Genomic DNA, 20,022 nt, shown 5'->3' with positions numbered 1-20,022 from the left:
TGTGCCGAATGGCCCCTTATTCACTATAATGTGTACAGTAATTTCCATGGGGCATTCTCTGGCTCATACAGTCCCTATCTGCCCTGCAGTGGCCACAGCAGTTTGTCCCGTTAGTACAGCATGCATGCGCACAGTTCACTATGTGGTGTTTACACTCTGCTTCTCGGGTCTTACAGCCGCACTGCTCCAGGACTTCCGTGCCTAGTCCGTTGCTTGGCAACGTGACAACACAGATGCGCCCCATGACGCGTATACGCGTCATCATTCAGCGACACGCAGCGCGCACGACGGGACCGTAGGCGGCTTCCTCTCCGGTTTGGCGGGTTCTGTCTCTACAAGGGTAAGTAGTTTCTTTTTCATTTTCACTCTCACATCTTGACAACGGGGCTAGACACCCCGAAACGTTGGTGTTTTATTTTGTGATGCCAATACATATTTGATTACTTTACAAGACCCTGAGTGCCGCAGCATTTTTTCCAGTATATATATATATATATATATATATATATATATTTACACACACAAAGAAAATACCCTTATCTTGCTCTGTGAATACAAGCAGCACCTCACGGAGGGACTGTTACTAGGAACCAAGACAACACATATACAACAAATATTCCAGAGGGCGCTAAAAAAGACTGTAGAAGTAAATGCTATGCTACAGTGTTTTCATGGAAATCACTTACGTGGCATTTCAGATGCAGATAGAGCCGCAATTACACACAGAATATAGGCATGCCGCATATCATATGCTTGCACATCCTATTACATTAATTTGCATCTAAGATGCCTTTTTATGGGGGGGAAATGCAACAAGAAGACTCTCAGTGTTACTGAGTCTCGCCACGGCATGGCACGACTTCAAGGGCTGTTTAGCATGTCTACAGCAAGGAAGTAAGAAAACACATCTGTATCAATACAGCTAGTTTTCAAATGGTTTAGGTCTAGGACCCACTTAAGGCTTCAGGTCCTTTCTCTCACTAATGCACCCAATGTAGTTCACTGGTCTGAAGCTACAGTGACTATTGATAAATGTTGTCTCTGCCAATTTTCTACACTTTGATGTGCCTTTTATGTGATACCTACCCCTGAAGAAGTCCTTATTAGGACAAAACTGAATTATTATTTTTTTCCATGGACTGCTTGCAGTTAAACGGAGGAATCCTGGTTTCAGACTACACGATTACTGTACAGTCGCCATGTTACATCCATAAACAACCACTGCCAAGGACGGCTGCCATACTGTCACTGTAAGATAGTGAAGTACATGACATTATGACATTATGCTACTTTCACACACTTTGGTAATTAATGACGTGGCAACTCAAGTTGACCCGACCATACCATAACACACGGCACAAAACCATTGCTTGTGAAATCGACTGATCCACGGAAAAAAAATACATACCTGCTTGATTAATTTCAGTGCAGTTACTTCAGCCTGGGTCAGCTGAAAGCATGTGATTAATCAATCAGAGCAGCTGTGAAGAGCTCCCTTTTAAAAGCAAGGTTGGAGTGCCGTTTATTTATCGGTCTGGGAAGGAGAGGAGTCATCCAAGATCTAAAAAGTCTGGGAGGAATTTATGATGATGACCGATGCCGGGAAAGCTGGCCGGTGACTAGGAAGTAGATCAATGTTAGCTAGTGACAGGTCCGTGAACATTTACTGTGTAATACTTACTGGTCTGTGGTTGATATTACAGACAATTTTCAAATTGTCCATATACAGAGACTTATGACCAACAAATAGAGGCAGATAATTGCTTGGTAACTCAAATGAGAAACTCTTCCATATGGTAGTCAGTAGTTCCCAATGTTTGTAGTGAAGAGAATCCTGTGAAGATACCCTCTCACCAAATAAATCACCCAAAGAAATTCCAACGGTCAATTAGTAAAAGCTACTCACGTTTTATTCTTAGTACAGAATTTTCAATTATTTAAAAATTGCATAAAATGCTTACATTAAAAATCACAGCCAAAACAGGAGAGATGACACACAGTCCCACCTCCACCTTAACAAGGTGTGAGCTCAAAGGTGGGAACATCACAGATTGGACAATGAATATTGAATAGATACAACCCTATGCATTTCATCCTAATAAGGACTTCTGCAGGGGTAGGTATCATATAAAAGGCACATCAAAGTGTAGAAAATTGTCAGAGAGCATTATCAGATGTGTCCTCTTACATCTTTGCTCTATACGCTACGTGGCACTTTACACTAAATGCGTGAGTGCCGTGTGACTCGTTAGAGCCAAATGTCTTTTTTTAGTTTTTTTCCTCGAAAATGTGTCTTAGACACAAAGTAATGTAATAGGATTCACAAGCAACTTCTTCTGATTAAAATAATATATCGCATGCCTATAGTCTGTGTGTGACTGCGACTGTATTTGCATACAAAATGCTATGCTACAGTGTTTTCATGGAAATCACTTACGTGCCATTTCAGATGCAGATAGAGCCGCAATTACACACAGAATATAGGCATGCCGCATATCATATGCTTGCACATCCTATTACATTAATTTGCATCTAAGATGCCTTTTTATGAGGTGGGAAATGCAACAAGAAGACTCTCAGTGTTACTGAGTCTCGCCACGGCATGGCACGACTTCAAGGGCTGTTTAGCATGTCTACAGCAAGGAAGTAAGAAAACACATCTGTATCAATACAGCTAGTTTTCAAATGGTTTAGGTCTAGGACCCACTTAAGGCTTCAGGTCCTTTCTCTCACGAATGCACCCAATGTAGTTCACTGGTCTGAAGCTACAGTGACTATTGATAAATGTTGTCTCTGCCAATTTTCTACACTTTGATGTGCCTTTTATGTGATACCTACCCCTGAAGAAGTCCTTATTAGGACAAAACTGAATTATTATTTTTTTCCATGGACTGCTTGCAGTTAAACGGAGGAATCCTGGTTTCAGACTACACGATTACTGTACAGTCGCCATGTTACATCCATAAACAACCACTGCCAAGGATGGCTGCCATACTGTCACTGTAAGATAGTGAAGTACATGACATTATGCTACTTTCACACACTTTGGTAATTAATGACGTGGCAACTCAAGTTGACCCGACCATAACATAACACACGGCACAAAACCATTGCTTGTGAAATCGACTGATCCACGGAAAAAAAATACATACCTGCTTGATTAATTTCAGTGCAGTTACTTCAGCCTGGGTCAGCTGAAAGCATGTGATTAATCAATCAGAGCAGCTGTGAAGAGCTCCCTTTTAAAAGCAAGGTTGGAGTGCCGTTTATTTATCGGTCTGGGAAGGAGAGGAGTCATCCAAGATCTAAAAAGTCTGGGAGGAATGTATGATGATGACCGATGCCGGGAAAGCTGGCCGGTGACTAGGAAGTAGATCAATGTTAGCTAGTGACAGGTCCGTGAACATTTACTGTGTAATACTTACTGGTCTGTGGTCATCCAAACAAAGTAAAGCTGTAGTGGAGAAATCCAGAGTCAGTGTGTGCTTCCACTACACAGTTTCTTTAACATGAGATCTACAGTATATGAAGATAGATACAGTAGATATGTAAAAATGTGTATAGTTTTGTTTGTATGTATATATGAATACACTTTTTTGTTGTAAGTAACAGGAGGTTAAAGTCCATTATATTTTGAAATTAGGGTAGCAAATGTGCCCAGTTTCCCAAACTTGTTAATTACCACAGACCCGATATCATCGGGCATTCAAGTGCTTTTTCGTTGCAGGTCTGTTAGCATATCGGAGTGAGGCATTTAGTATTGCATTTTCTCTCTATATAAGCAGGGAGAGGCATAAATAATGTTACTGTTATAGTGAAACACAGACTAGACTGCTTAGCACAGTTCTGGTTGAGAAATCAAAGATGGGGAGATAATTGTGCCTGTTTTTAAATGAATATTTATTATTTGTAGTATTGGTGTCCTGAGCATAAGTAAGTGTCAGACGTTTGCTGTTCTCTACTATTCGACCACGTGTTTTTCTGCAAGTGATTGGCAGTCACCTCCCCTGAGACTGCTCAGAAGTGGAAGTGAACAAGCCCGTGATCGGGTGAAACGCGTTTTCCCAGCGGACACCTCGCCTGTCTGACAACTGAATGGGTGATATTTAACACTTACCTGTTTAATTAGGGTCTCATGCTCCAGCAAATACTTATTTTGTGCAGAAAGAATCTCTGCTACCATTATAGCTGGCGCTCCTAGCTAAGGTGCATTGTATAACTGTATAATCACTCAGTCAGGCAATAGGGACAGGTGTTGTGTGGTCCCGCACTTAGTCTGCCTCAAATATCAATAACTGTGTTTACCCTGTCTCAGTGGAGTTATCCTCCTGAATTAGGCGACCCGGTTATAATCTTTTTCTGTGTACTGAATGAACCCTCATTTTCCAGCCTCTCATATGTGTGAACTGTGGTGGAACTAACTAATGTAATGATACATATCAGAGGTCGGGCATGTTATTGGCTAATGTATACAAAGTCTTTTGTTATACCAAGCGATACTGCATCCTTTGAATTTGTGATATCAAACTATCCGACTCAGGATTCTTGGTTATACATTAATCAAGGGGAACAATAGGGACCCATCTCAACGTGGATTTATTCCCACTCTTGGTACTTTATTCTTTTCTTCCTTTTTTCTTTTCTTCTCTTCTTCTCTTCCTTCTGTGAACTCTCATCCACGATTCTGAGGAGCGTGTTCCCTAAGGAGGCACGTTTCCTCCGTCTAACGTGGACAGCAGATTCACGTCTACATATCCGACGCTATTCCCCTTCCTCATTTATCCCATTCATCTTTCCCTAGGAGGAATTAACCCCTCCTTTATGGTGCACTTTCATTGGTGGCACAGGGTCAAGTCTTTCTAGGACCATACCCCTACGCCCGTGCCCAATCTCATCCGATCTTGGAGGCTAAACGGAGGCGGGCTGGGTCAGTACCTAGATGGGTGACCACTAGGGAGTACCCAGTGAAGTAGGAAGACTCAATTCCCTGTGAAAAAACACTAACAGCAGGATCACCACTAATACCCGCTCCTACTATCTTTTGAACTAAGATCCTATCCCCGTCTTACCCCTCTTATCCAATCCATTATAGTGGACAACTACCAGGGTTGAAATTCAGTGTGTGGGCTCTCCCTCTCATGAAACTAACCCAACCTAGGTCCTTATTAATACAAACACAGTTTGTACTGATCTTTGGCAGACGGAAGCAGCATGGCATGTAGCTATCTTCCTGTATACACTTATCCAAGTATAATTAAGATCTGAACATTTCCTATTTTTTCGGAACAGATCTCTAATGTTTTTATGTCAATGTTTGTCCATGGTTATTCCAATTGTTTTGTCTGTGTTAAGTTCTCACATATTTTAAGAGCAGAAATAAAGACTATATCAATTTTTTAGGCACATCATTTATCAGTAGTCCCTAAGACTTAATAAGAGTACGCCCAAACAAGAGTCATACTTTCTCTTTCCTCTTTACACCTCCCCTGAGACCACAGATACTGTACTGCTGATTAATTAATTTAAGCCGGTATGTGTAAATAGCAGTGTAATTCACAAAGCATAGTACATATTCGTTACATACTTTTATTCATCTGACGTAGCATATTTCTCAAGTGTCATCTGGTGTGAAAAAAATATATATCGTTGGAAATGTAAATATTGCAATTTTGTTAACAGACATAGGGGGGAATTCAATTAGCCATGGTAAATTAACGGGGGATTATTTAATTGACACCAATATCCAGCAATATCGGGTATATTGTTACGCCTGCCAGGAGGCAGGAGAAACAAATTCCCAGATAAGTGCCATTTTGTTCACGACCGTGATTGTGAAAGCACATGGGCCCTCATTCCGAGTTGTTCGCTCGCTAGCTGCTTTTAGCAGCATTGCACACGCTAAGCCGCCGCCTACTGGGAGTGAATCTTAGCTTTGCAGAATTGCGAACGAAAGATTCGCATAATTGCGAATAGAAATTTCTTTGCAGTTTCTGAGTAGCTCGGGACTTACTCTGCCACTGCGATCAGTTCAGTCAGTTTCGTTCCTGGTTTGACGTCACAAACACACCCAGCGTTCGCCCAGACACTCCCCCGTTTCTCCAGCCACTCCCGCGTTTTTCCCAGAAACTGCAGTGTTTTTCCGCACACACCCATAAAACGGCAAGTTTCCGCCCAGAAACACCCACTTCCTGTCAATCACACTCCGATCACCAGAACGAAGAAAAATCCTCGTTATGCCGTGAGTAAAATACCTAACTTTTGAGTAAAATAACTAAGCGCATGCGCTCTGCGAACCTTGCGCATTAAGCGACTAATCGCAATATAGCGAAACTCGGCAACGAGCGAACAACTCGGAATGAGGGCCATGGATCTGGGAACTTACCAAGGATCCTGTGTGTTTTCGCACAAAAATTGTTTTTTTTTTTCAGTTAATTGCCCAAAAATAAAATAAAAATTACTGCAGCTAATTGAATTCAATTGAATTGCCCAAAAAATTCTTTACCGCAGCTAACTGAATATCCCACTTAATGCAATATACAGTACTTTGCTTCCAGTGGCAGCATGTAAGGGAGTACTAATCAATATAGTGTGTGCTACTGTACATCTTCAATTTATTGCAAAATGTGTACAAATATGTAAGTTATAATATGAAGAGTTAGCACCTTTTTCATTGCACAACTAAACTTTTGGGGACTCGCTAGCAAACTTTTGATATGGCTTCCACGGTTTCAAGAGAGGGACACCCATGCAATACTCTACCCTCTACACCCCAACCCATGATCTTAATAGTTGCTGATATATTTTTTTTTCTCTACTACTCCACTGCCTCTCAGCAGTTACCTCTCAGACCGGAAGGAAACATCAGAACTCTAACCTATGAACAGAATTTACAGATGGAGCCGCACCTGCGTGCACATTGTACTGGGGCTTTAAATTAATTTGGGTGTTAGCTGTAGCATAGCAAGTGATCTCAGTGATCAGGGATACTGGTGTCACCCAGATGGTATCTACACTGGTCCATGTAGTAATTGTTTCCATGGTAGTTATGCCACTGCACCTTCTTATAGCTTATCTCTATTGTTTCTGCTTTTGTACACAATTAATTGGTGAGTACCTTCTGATTGGCAGTCTTTATAATAACATTTTACCAGTAATATTTTAGAGAAAGTTGTTATTCATTGTAAGCATGTTCTTTTTGTTTAGGTTGAATGTTTTTTGTTTTGTTTTTTTACTGCTATTAAAAATACATGGCTTGATAATAGTTCCTCCCAGACCTATTGAAATAAAGTAGCATCTTTTGTAAGTTTCTTGAAATAGCTTAAGTTCAGATACTTTGGGATTTTAGATTTCAAATTTTAAATTTCTGTAACTGTTATCAATCCTAATGGACACTTACTGCCTGGATTCATTGCACCTTATCTTCTGTGCATTGAATCCCTTATGCCCTTACATTAAACTGCTGTTACTGATCCTTCGCACTATCGATTTGTGGTCTTTCGCCTCTAAAATTGTCAGGACAGCAGCAATCAGAGCTCAAGATTTCTGAGGTATTCCCCACATAATTCCCACAGCACTTCTTCATGGCCCGACCTTGACCCTCATGACTCTTTGCAAAGTGTTTGTGGCACATCTCCGTGTGATAATTTCTTCAGTATTCTTGTAATTGTGATTTATACTGTGAGACTCCTCAAACAGCACAATTAAAGTTTTTTTTTTCTCTCCATGCAAATTGTACCTACAATTTAGCAACATACATATTTGCTATTATAATAGAAAAGCTGCATAACTATATGAATTTCTGTTGTAAAACACATTTTGCAGTTTGTTGTACAGTTTGAATAACACGCTTTGACTTTCCATTAACTTGTTTTGACAATTTTTATAATAGCCCTGCAAATCAGTTTTGTATGGTATGTTTCTAAAAAAGTATTGTACATTGTCCTCTTGTGCTTAACTTTGCTTTACTTTTCTTTCTAGAAGAAAGATAATACCTAAAGATGCATTAAATATTATATACTTTTAATTATATGCGTGCCTTTCTTTTAAATTTGTTATTATTTTTGTTACGGCAATATGAAAGCTTGGTTTTTACTGTGTGTCCTTCCAAGGGGATCAGTATGATATCCCTGTTGTTAGGAGACTGACGTTGGGATCCCGACAGCCGGAATACCGGCAACGAGCGCAGCGTGTCCCTTCACGGGCACGCTGTGCTCGCCGCGCTTTGGACCTGGTGGCGACCTCGGGTAGCCAAGGGTTATATTCCCCCTCGGGTGGTGGCGTGGACCACCACCCGAGGGGGGATTTCAGCCAGCGGTCGGAATCGGTATTTCACCGGGTGTCGGGATTCCGGCATCAGTTTCCTGACAGCTAGGGTCCCGACAACCAGCAAATTGAATGCCTCCCCTTCCAAGACCTGTTACATTACCATTCCCATAATCTTAATATAGCCACAGGCTGTTTTACCAGCTAGAGAAGTATGGTTGGAGTTGTAGAAATTGTAGCTACTGCAGTATACTGCATAGTGGAGATTAGCATACCTCCAGGATGATTTAATTGTTTATTTTTGGACCTACAGTAAATTTCTTTGCTCATTTCCCTTACATTATAGTAAAAGTAAAAAGAATGCAGACTCAAATCAGTAAAGGGAGTTACACACTAGGCGATTTTAGCCTAAAAAATAAACGATAATGACATAAATGTCATTATCGTTTATTTCTCTAACGTCCTAAGTGGATGCTGGGACTCCGTAAGGACCATGGGGAATAGCGGCTCCGCAGGAGACTGGGCACAAAAGTAAAAGCTTGAACTAGCTGGTGTGCACTGGCTCCTCCCCCTATGACCCTCCTCCAAGCCTCAGTTAGATTCTTGTGCCCGAACGAGAAGGGTGCATGCTAGGTGGCTCTCCTGAGCTGCTTAGAGTAAAAGTTTATTTTAGGTTTTTTATTTTCAGTGAGTCCTGCTGGCAACAGGCTCACTGCATCGTGGGACTAAGGGGAGAAGAAGCGAACTCACCTGCGTGCAGAGTGGATTGGGCTTCTTAGGCTACTGGACATTAGCTCCAGAGGGACGATCACAGGTTCAGCCTGGATGGGTCCCGGAGCCGCGCCGCCGGCCCCCTTACAGAGCCAGAAGAACGAAAAGGTCCAGTGAAATCGGCGGCAGAAGACGTTCCTGTCTTCAACTAAGGTAGCGCACAGCACTGCAGCTGTGCGCCATTGCTCTCAGCACACTTCACACTCCGGTCACTGAGGGTGCAGGGCGCTGGGGGGGAGCGCCCTGAGACGCAATAAAAACTGAAATACCTTAGGATGGCAAAAGAAATACATCACATATAGCTCCTGGGCTATATGGATGTATTTAACCCCTGCCAGTTTTCCAGAAAAAAGCGGGAGATAAGGCCGTCGTGAAGGGGCGGAGCCTATCTCCTCAGCACACAAGCGCCATTTTCCCTCACAGTTCCGCTGGAAGGACGGCTCCCTGACTCTCCCCTGCAATCCCTACAGAATCAGGGTAAAAACGAGAGAGGGGGGGGGGCACTATTGGCAGCTAAATTATAAACAGCAGCTATAAAAGGGAGTAACACTTATATAAGGTTATCCCTATATATATATATATAGCGCTCTCGTGTGTGCTGGCAAACTCTCCCTCTGTCTCCCCAAAGGGCTAGTGGGGTCCTGTCCTCTATCAGAGCATTCCCTGTGTGTGTGCTGGGTGTCGGTACGATTGTGTCGACATGTATGAGGAGGAAAATGATGTGGAAGCAGAGCAATTGCCTGTGTTAGTGATGTCACCCCCTAGGGAGTCGACACCTGACTGGATGGTTGTATTTAAAGAACTACGTGACAATGTCAGCACTTTACAAAAAACTGTTGACGACATGAGACAGCCGACAAATCAATTAGTGCCTGTCCAGGCGTCTCAGACACCGTCAGGGGCGATAAAACGCCCGTTACCTCAGTGGGTCGACACAGACCCAGACACTGAGTCCAGTGTCGACGGTGAGGAGACAAACGTAATGTCCAGTAGGGCCACACGTTACATGATCACGGCAATGAAGGAGGCATTGAACATTTCTGACACTACAAGTACCACAAAGAAGGGTATTATGTGGGGAGTAAAAAAAACTACCAGTAGCTTTTCCTGAGTCAGATGAATTAAATGAGGTGTGTGATAAAGCGTGGGTTTCCCCCGATAAAAAAGTGCTAATTTCTAATAAATTATTGGCACTATACCCTTTCCCGCCAGAGGTTAGGGCGCGTTGGGAAACACCCCCTAGAGTAGATAAAGCGCTCACACGTTTATCTAAACAAGTAGCGTTACCGTCTCCTGATACGGCCGCCCTCAAAGAACCAGCGGATAGAAGGCTGGAAAATATCCTGAAGGGTATATACACACATACTGGTGTTATACTGCGACCAGCAATCGCCTCAGCCTGGATGTGCAGTGCTGGAGTGGCGTGGTCGGATTCCCTGACTGAAAATATTGATACCCTGGATAGGGACAGTATATTACTAACTATAGAGCATTTGAAGGATGCATTACTATATATGCGTGATGCACAGAGGGATATTTGCACCCTGGCATCAAGAATGAGTGCTATGTCCATTTCTGCCAGAAGAGCGTTATGGACGCGACAGTGGTCAGGGGATGCGGATTCCAAACGACATATGGAAGTATTGCCGTATAAAGGGGAGGAGTTATTTGGGGCCGGTCTATCGGACCTGGTGGCCACGGCAACGGCCGGAAAGTCCACCTTTTTACCCCAGGTCACCTCTCAGCAGAAAAAGACACCGTCTTTTCAAACTCAGTCCTTTCGTTCCCATAAGTACAAGCGGGCAAAAGGCCACTCATTTCTGCCCCGGGGCAGAGGAAGAGGAAAAAGACTGCACCAGGCAGCCTCTTCCCAGGAGCAGAAGCCCTCCTCTGCTTCTGCCAAGTCTTCAGCATGACGCTGGGGCTTTACAAGCGGACTCGGACACGGTGGGGGCCCGTCTCAAAAATTTCAACGCGCAGTGGGCTCACTCGCAAGTGGACCCCTGGATTCTGCAGGTAGTATCACAGGGGTACAAACTGGAATTCGAGACGTCTCCCCCTCGCCGGTTCCTGAAGTCTGCTCTACCAAAGTCTCCCTCCGACAGGGAGGCAGTTTTGGAAGCCATTCACAAGCTGTATTCCCAGCAGGTGATAATCAAGGTACCTCTCCTACAACAGGGAAAGGGGTATTATTCCACGCTGTTTGTGGTACCGAAGCCGGACGGCTCGGTGAGACCAATTTTAAATCTAAAATCCTTGAACACTTACATAAAGAGGTTCAAATTCAAGATGGAGTCACTCAGAGCAGTGATAGCAAACCTGGAAGAAGGGGACTATATGGTGTCTCTGGACATCAAAGATGCTTATCTCCACGTCCCAATCTACCCTTCTCACCAAGGGTACCTCAGGTTTGTAGTACAAAACTGTCATTATCAGTTTCAGACGCTGCCGTTTGGGTTGTCCACGGCACCTCGGGTCTTTACCAAGGTAATGGCCGAAATGATGATTCTTCTTCGAAGAAAAGGCGTTTTAATTATCCCTTACTTGGACGATCTCCTGATAAGGGCAAAGGCCAGGGAACAGTTAGAAGTCGGAGTAGCACTATCTCAGTTAGTGTTACGTCAGCACGGGTGGATTCTAAATATTCCAAAATCGCAGCTGATTCCAACAACACGTCTCCTGTTCCTAGGAATGATTCTGGACACAGTCCAGAAAAAGGTGTTTCTCCCAGAGGAGAAGGCCAGGGAGTTATCCGAGCTAGTCAGGAATCTCCTAAAACCAGGCCAGGTGTCAGTGCATCAGTGCACGAGGGTCCTGGGAAAAATGGTGGCTTCTTACGAAGCGATTCCATTCGGAAGATTCCATGCAAGAACGTTTCAGTGGGATCTTCTGGACAAATGGTCCGGATCGCATCTTCAGATGCATCAGCGGATAACCCTGTCGCCAAGGACAAGGGTGTCTCTTCTGTGGTGGCTGCAGAGTGCTCATCTACTAGAGGGCCGCAGATTCGGCACGGATGCCAGCCTGAGAGGCTGGGGAGCAGTCACACAGGGACGAAATTTCCAGGGCTTGTGGTCAAGCATGGAAACATCTCTTCATATAAACATTCTGGAACTAAGGGCCATTTACAATGCCCTAAGTCAAGCAAAACCCCTGCTTCAGGGTCAGGCGGTATTGATCCAATCGGACAACATCACGTCAGTCGCCCACGTAAACAGACAGGGCGGCACGAGAAGCAGGAGGGCGATGGCAGAAGCTGCAAGGATTCTTCGCTGGGCGGAGAATCATGTGATAGCACTGTCAGCAGTGTTCATTCCGGGAGTGGACAACTGGGAAGCTGACTTCCTCAGCAGACACGACCTTCACCCGGGGGAGTGGGGACTTCATCCAGAAGTCTTCCAAGAGATGGTAAACCGTTGGGAAAAACCAAAGGTGGACATGATGGCGTCCCGTCTCAACAAAAAACTAGACAGATATTGCGCCAGGTCAAGGGACCCTCAGGCAATAGCGGTGGACGCTCTGGTAACACCATGGGTGTACCAGTCAGTGTATGTGTTCCCTCCTCTGCCTCTCATACCAAAAGTACTGAGAATCATAAAAAGGAGAGGAGTAAGAACTATACTCGTGGTTCCGGATTGGCCAAGAAGGACTTGGTACCCGGAACTTCAAGAGATGCTCACGGAGGAACCGTGGCCTCTACCTCTAAGAAAGGACCTGCTCCAGCAGGGGCCTTGTCTGTTCCAAGACTTACCGCGGCTGCGTTTGACGGCATGGCGGTTGAACGCCGGATCCTGAAGGAAAAAGGCATTCCAGAAGAAGTCATCCCTACCCTGATAAAGGCCAGGAAGGATGTAACCGCAAAACATTATCACCGCATTTGGCGAAAATATGTTGCGTGGTGTGAGGCCAAAGAGGCCCCTACAGAGGAATTTCAACTGGGTCGCTTCCTACATTTCCTGCAAACAGGACTGTCTATGGGCCTAAAATTAGGGTCCATTAAGGTTCAAATTTCGGCCCTGTCGATTTTCTTCCAAAAAGAACTGGCTTCAGTGCCTGAAGTCCAGACGTTTGTCAAAGGGGTACTGCATATACAGCCTCCTTTTGTGCCCCCGGTGGCACCTTGGGATCTCAATGTGGTTTTGGGGTTCCTAAAATCACATTGGTTTGAACCACTCATTAAAATATCTCACATGGAAGGTGGTAATGGTGTTAGCCCTGGCTTCAGCCAGGCGTGTCTCAGAATTGGCGGCTTTATCTTATAAAAGCCCTTACCTGATTTTTCACACGGATAGGGCAGAATTGAGGACTCGTCCTCAATTTCTCCCAAAGGTGGTTTCAGCGTTTCACGTGAACCAGCCTATTGTGGTGCCTGCGGCTACTAGGGACTTGGAGGACTCCAAGTTACTGGACGTAGTCAGGGCCCTGAAAATATATATTTCCAGGACGGCTGGAGTCAGGAAATCTGGATCGCTGTTTATCCTGTATGCACCCAACAAGCTGGGTGCTCCTGCTTCTAAGCAGACGATTGCTCGTTGGATTTGTAGTACAATTCAGCTTGCACATTCTGTGGCAGGCCTGCCACAGCCAAAATCTGTAAAAGCCCATTCCACAAGGAAGGTGGGCTCATCTTGGGCGGCTGCCCGAGGGGTCTCGGCTTTACAACTTTGCCGAGCAGCTACTTGGTCAGGGGCAAACACGTTTGCTAAATTCTACAAATTTGATACCCTGGCTGAGGAGGACCTGGAGTTCTCTCATTCGGTGCTGCAGAGTCATCCGCACTCTCCCGCCCGTTTGGGAGCTTTGGTATAATCCCCATGGTCCTTACGGAGTCCCAGCATCCACTTAGGACGTTAGAGAAAATAAGAATTTACTTACCGATAATTCTATTTCTCATAGTCCGTAGTGGATGCTGGGCGCCCATCCCAAGTGCGGATTGTCTGCAATACTTGTATATAGTTATTGTTACAAAATTCGGGTTATTATTGTTGTGAGCCATCTTTTCAGAGGCTCCTTCATTTATCATACTGTTAACTGGGTTCAGATCACAGGTTGTACGGTGTGATTGGTGTGGCTGGTATGAGTCTTACCCGGGATTCAAGATCCTTCCTTATTATGTACGCTCGTCCGGGCACAGTATCCTAACTGAGGCTTGGAGGAGGGTCATAGGGGGAGGAGCCAGTGCACACCAGCTAGTTCAAGCTTTTACTTTTGTGCCCAGTCTCCTGCGGAGCCGCTATTCCCCATGGTCCTTACGGAGTCCCAGCATCCACTACGGACTATGAGAAATAGAATTATCGGTAAGTAAATTCTTATTTTTTAGGATGATATCGTCCAGTGTGTATGGGGGAAATATTGGGGACCGATGAAAGATACGCGCTCCTGCACGCTGTTCAGCGATCACCAATATTGATCTGACATGCTTATCAACCCATCAATGTCGGGCTGAGCTGCATATTCGGGAATATCGGCAGTGACGTCACTGAATGATATCGTAGAATGATAACGTTCAGTGTGTATGCACTTTGGGGGTCATTCCGAGTTCACTCGCTAGCTACTTTTAGCAGCCATGCAAATGCATAGTCGCTGCCCACGGGGGAGTGTATTTTCGCTTTGCAAGTGTGCGAACGCCTTTGCAGCCGAGTACAGCAAAAACATTTTGTGCAGTTTGAGTAGCTCTGGACTTCCTCAGCCCTTGCGATCACTTCAGTCTATTTGGTGCTGGAATTGACGTCAGACACCCGCCCTGCAAACGCCTTTACACGCCTGCATTTTCCCAAACACTCCCAGAAAGTTGCCACCCATAAACGCCCTCTTTCTGTCAATCACCTTGCGTTAGGCTGTGCGAATGGAATCTTCGCTAAATCCATCAACCAGCACCGATCCTCTTTGTACCCGTACGACGTGCCTGCGCATTGCGGTGCATGAGCAGTTTTTTTACCTGATCGCTGCGCTACAAAAATCGGCAGTGAGCGATCAACTCGGAATGACCCCCTATATCGTTCAACTATATAGTTGTCCATCGCCGACAAGTCCCCGTTGCCTAGTGCGTACCCACCTTAAGGTTGTGGCATGATTTGTAGACAGTCTTCAGGTTGACATGAGAATGTTGAAATAGTCAAACTGTTGACATACTTAGCACGTCGGCAATGACCATATTGACGTTTATCATGTCTACACAGTTTATATGTCGACATGGTGAACTGTCAACAAACTGTCCCTGATGGTCTAGTGGTGTCTTACCTTCTCCTGGTGGCAGCGGTGGCTCCAGCATATCTTCTTCCAGGTCCCGGCAGTCAGATTCAGAGCAGTTACAGTGGTAACATGAGATTTTTCCCTATTATACCTAATTCTAATCCCTAAACCACCCTCTAGTGCCTAGCCTCCCTCCGCATCCCCCGCCCACAACCTAGCTTAACCTTCTTGGCGGCACCTAACCATGACCGTTGGTATCCCCAGAATGTGACATTTCAGATGTTGACATTGTGAATGTGTCGACATTCTGAGGTTGCTGGCATGGTGCCTGTTGTCATGTTGTGCCATGTTGACAGTCTAGTGACGATGTTGTGGTGTTGAGATAGTTACTGTCAACCAACTGACCAGATACCCAATCAGTAATGCATGTTTAGCAATAAGGATACAACATATTTACATTCAAATTATGTGAATTGAACGTCGGTTATTGTCATAAGGTAATGAATCTTGGTGTGGTATCCATCAAACTTCAGACAAGCTTAACAAATTTCAGACCAGCCTATGTAACACCCACAACCTGTTCTATGAAATTACCTTTTGTCTACACAGTTCACAAAACGTACATGTTTTTTTTATACGCTCACACGTCCCACTGACCCCAGGTCAACCTTTTTGTGTGAGTGGATCATGTAGCCCAGCAAGAACCTTTGCAATCTGGCTGAATGGATATGCAATATGTAGCACTTGTCCTTGTGTATCAATGCCTGTTTCCTCATAGGTAGTAAGACTGCACGCAGGGCCCTCTTATCTCTTTGTTACTACCCAGTCTAGTTTTATTACAGTTTTCTTCCCAATTGTAAAGTGCAACAGAATATTATAATATAATGTAATATATAATTATAATGATAATTTATTTATGAACCCTTTTCTCCAGAAGGACTTAGAGTAGCTTTACAAGCTTCACAAAACATATCACATAGGTTTAGTATTACAGCACGAAGAAAGCAAACTGGAAAACAGACAACATAATGGGCACAATGAACTTAATGCAGGTTTGGTGTAGAAATTTGGATTAATCCACAGGTTACATAGCCCACACACGAAAATGTACCAAAGGAGGCAGCCATTTTGGGCACACTATATAGGTTAACCTGGGTAGAATAGGCAATGCCTAAAAGAGATGACACAAAATTGGGAAGTTGCAGTGTACTGAAACAAAAAGCAGGGCCCTAAGTATTTTTAATCTCAACCACATGTGAACCAGGAAAGGCAGCCATTTTGGGCGCATTACAAACATTACAATGTGTGAGATAAGCCATGTCAGATGTCTGAAACATGTGTAATATGATATGCATTGCATGAATAGATCCACGTGTAGTTTGCCTTCCCGAACAAGAACCATCTGAGGGAGCCACCTGAGGTGCACTACGTATGTTACATCTGGTAGTGTGTGCAGTTAGCAGAAGTATAACATCCAGGTGGAGGAAAATTAAATAAATGAAAAAACAAATTAGAGAAACTCTAAATAGCAAGGCATAAAACGGCTGTATTAAATAATGGCGATAGCACTATGAAAACTATAAGTTAATAAAAATGTAAAAATAATGCAGTAAACTGCAGCAAGCCGCACGACTCCTGTGTCTAGTGTCTCTCTCGTTCAAGTGTGCAATCTTGTTGCATCCAGCAGTTTGTTGTGTGCGACTGGGCCACAGCATGAGACTGCTCCGAACTTAGTCACTGAAGTTCAGGGGCAACAACAACAGAATAACCAAAGTGGCATAAGAAAAAGAAAGTAATAACACATAGTGTAAGTAGGCCAAGTCCAAACTCCAAGCTTCAGATGACATGCTGAAGATACAAGCTTTAATCTGGCAGACAAGCTTTATAAGTAACTGTTAATAAATAATTAATACATTTCTACCTCTGTCTGATATCTCAATGTGACTTAAAAACAATAGGTGGTTTCCAGGAAGATGCCTCCTATTATATACTGATGAATCCATTGTGCTTTATTCCTTCTCCTATGTTATCAATAGATGAGACACAGAATCATACTTGACTGCTTTTGAAAACTAGTTCAGGGAGATTGTAGGTGTTGGCAGAATGTGCCACACTTCCCGCAGGCCGCCGTTGAGGATGTGTGTCATGTTCTGCCCAAGGGGCATGTCTAGCTCCACCTATGGGCATATCTATTGCCACTCAGGAGTGTGTCCTGCAGTGGCAGGTGAAACCTATAGTACAAAGAGCAGCATACAGCGAGAGCAGGTTTGTGTATGGGTAGCACACTACTAGAGGTACCACTAGACTCTTGAGGAAAAACCTTTATGCTTTGCAGAGCCCTTTGTACTCTCAGCCAACATAAATAATACCCTACCCCACACTCTGGGTGCTACTCATTTTCACAAATCCTGCACCGGTTCCCTCGCTACCACTGAAACAGCATTAATAATAAGGTTAATAAGAAGGTACAGATGTGTCCTTTTACATCCTTGCATTGCAGTCAGGAAGCCGCAACATAGCATATGATAGCGGGAGCATGTGTACGCACGTTCCTGCTACCAATGCAGTTAATCCGGGACAGCTGGTGAAGGTAGCGGGCAGTGATGCCGCTGCTACCAGGAATAGCATTGGGGGAGCTGGTAGTGACCTTTTAGTGGGAGTAGCAGGAAGCTATGCTTCTGGTACCCATAGCTTTTGTAGCAGCCGATGGTGGTCACACTTCCGCTTTCTATAGCAGCAGACGTTGGGGGACCTGTAGGCTATGGAGGGGGGGATGTGTTAGCACTGGGATAGGCTGCCTCCCACAGCAACATCACATGAGGACAAGAGGTGTCTTTATTGCAAACTGTGCATTATCGAAGTCAAGGGTGCAGTATGCATTTTTCATGATCCCTTATAGCACCTCTATGTTACAGTACATATGCCTTAGTTGTATCAGAGGTGACACTATATAAAATGTATATGTATCATGCTTCCTAAATTATTCTACAGCACATGATTATCGTTATTGCCACACATTCAATTACATTCATTATTCTTAAGATGTCTTAATTAGCTAAATAAATTCACGCATTATTATAACATTACTATAAACCAGTCCTTTGTGCATCATAGATGATATGTACACACAGTATATATGACAAACCCAGAACATCAAGGAACACATCACAGATCTGCATAGTGGTCTGTGGGTTCTCATGTTACGAAGCTGATCAGGGTCCATCTGATGAGAGGAGCATGGGCTAGTTTGCCGCCGAGCACACTAGCCTCCACTGTCTGCTCAGACTGCCTCTCTGAGTGTGTGCACTGCTACTCGGCCTCCGCTACTCACACCCCCGCCGTGGCCGGCATTTAAGTAACAAGATGTCGCACATCATGACGTCTTCCATGCAGGCTCCGACCCCTGGCATTTCTGGACTCGCGTATGTGCAGTCTGGAATCTCACAGAGGGACGCTGAAAAACCGAGAGGACTGCCAAGATTTGTAAGCAGTGGGAGGCTAAATAAAAAATATGAGAGCCTTCTGCTGAATGCGGGAGGGTAGACCAGCCTGGACAGAATACTGCAGTCCATAAAGCAGTTAATTCAATTTAGTCATACAGCAACTCTCCAGGATGTTTTCGTGATGCTTTTCATCTAGTGACACATAGGGGTCAATCCAGTTAAGTGTGAAGGGTGCTAGTTGCCGCTACCCAATCTCAGCCTGAATGTGCACAAAACTGCTCACAGCCCTGTGGAGCTGCAGTCAGTCTTGTGCAAGTTCAGGCGCTGTTCAGTCTTGTGCAAGTTCAGCGCATACTCGGACTTGTGAGGTATTTGTAAGTAATTGGTTTAACCCCATAATCTGAATACCACATATTTATAACAGCTTCATCCATGGATGGTATATGTAATTATGATCAGGGTGTATAGTGTTACAAGCAAGGTGAAATCTCTTTGGCTTTTTGTACAGTACAGTACTTGCAGTTGATTGAGCATGGATGGATATATGCAGTGTTGGTGGTGGCAGCTAGACTAGGGTTTTTTTTAGATGAAAAGTACTGTAAAGTTACATTTATAGTGAAATATAGTATGATAATTGAGCACATTTTATTCTGCATAAACTTTAGCTAAATCACAATTCTATAGTGGCATACAATCGTTCTTTAGCACAACTAATAGAATTCTTCTACAACTGTAGCGCAAGAACCCTCAATTGCAAAAAAAAACGATGGAAGGCATATTGAATTCAGTAAAAGTCTAGAGCTTTTTAGGGGAGATCCTGAGCGTCTAGATTGAAGCAGCCACAAATAACAGTGACTAATGAAAATATTGCATTGGAGTGCACCCAATGCGTTTACTTGTAATGATTTATGCTGAAGGCTGGGTAAAAAACATCTCTAAACCCTGTGCAAGAAATATACCAAGTGCCAGGCAAACCTGTGTCACAGTAAAACAAAGAGAGTGGAAAGTATTCTAATTCAGACTTGTAATGTAATTTTACTCCTTAAAACATGACTAAACCTTGTCCAAGGGTAATATCCCAGTATGGAACAAGACTATTTTTTTATTCATTACTTTCCCTATACATTGTAAGCTTGCGAGCAGGGCCTTCCTACCTCTGTCTGTTTTTACCCAGTTTTGTTCTATTACTGTTGTTCTAATTGTAAAGCGCAACGGAATATGCTGCGCTATATAAGAAACTGTTAATAAATAAATACTGTCAGCAAATCCTTGTATATTTCATATTTATTACTTCATTTTTAGCTATTCGTGCAATCAAACTTATTACATTTATATGCAAAATTAATTTGTTCAG

The 20,022-nt window shown here is 43.8% G+C and overlaps 1 protein-coding gene and 1 pseudogene across 2 annotated transcripts in view; both read left to right on the top strand.

The window, feature by feature from the left end:
* Positions 1 to 20,022, top strand: part of ATP9B (ATPase phospholipid transporting 9B (putative)) — an 851,783-nt gene that overhangs the window by 600,812 nt on the left and 230,949 nt on the right. The gene's annotated exons all lie outside the window — the stretch shown is intronic.
* LOC134930599 (5S ribosomal RNA) lies at positions 4,858 to 4,976 on the top strand (annotated as a pseudogene).

The sequence above is a fragment of the Pseudophryne corroboree genome, chromosome 5 (genome assembly GCF_028390025.1).
Source record: "Pseudophryne corroboree isolate aPseCor3 chromosome 5, aPseCor3.hap2, whole genome shotgun sequence".
Lineage (NCBI taxonomy): Eukaryota > Metazoa > Chordata > Amphibia > Anura > Myobatrachidae > Pseudophryne > Pseudophryne corroboree.
This window is presented reverse-complemented; position numbering and strand designations above follow the sequence as displayed.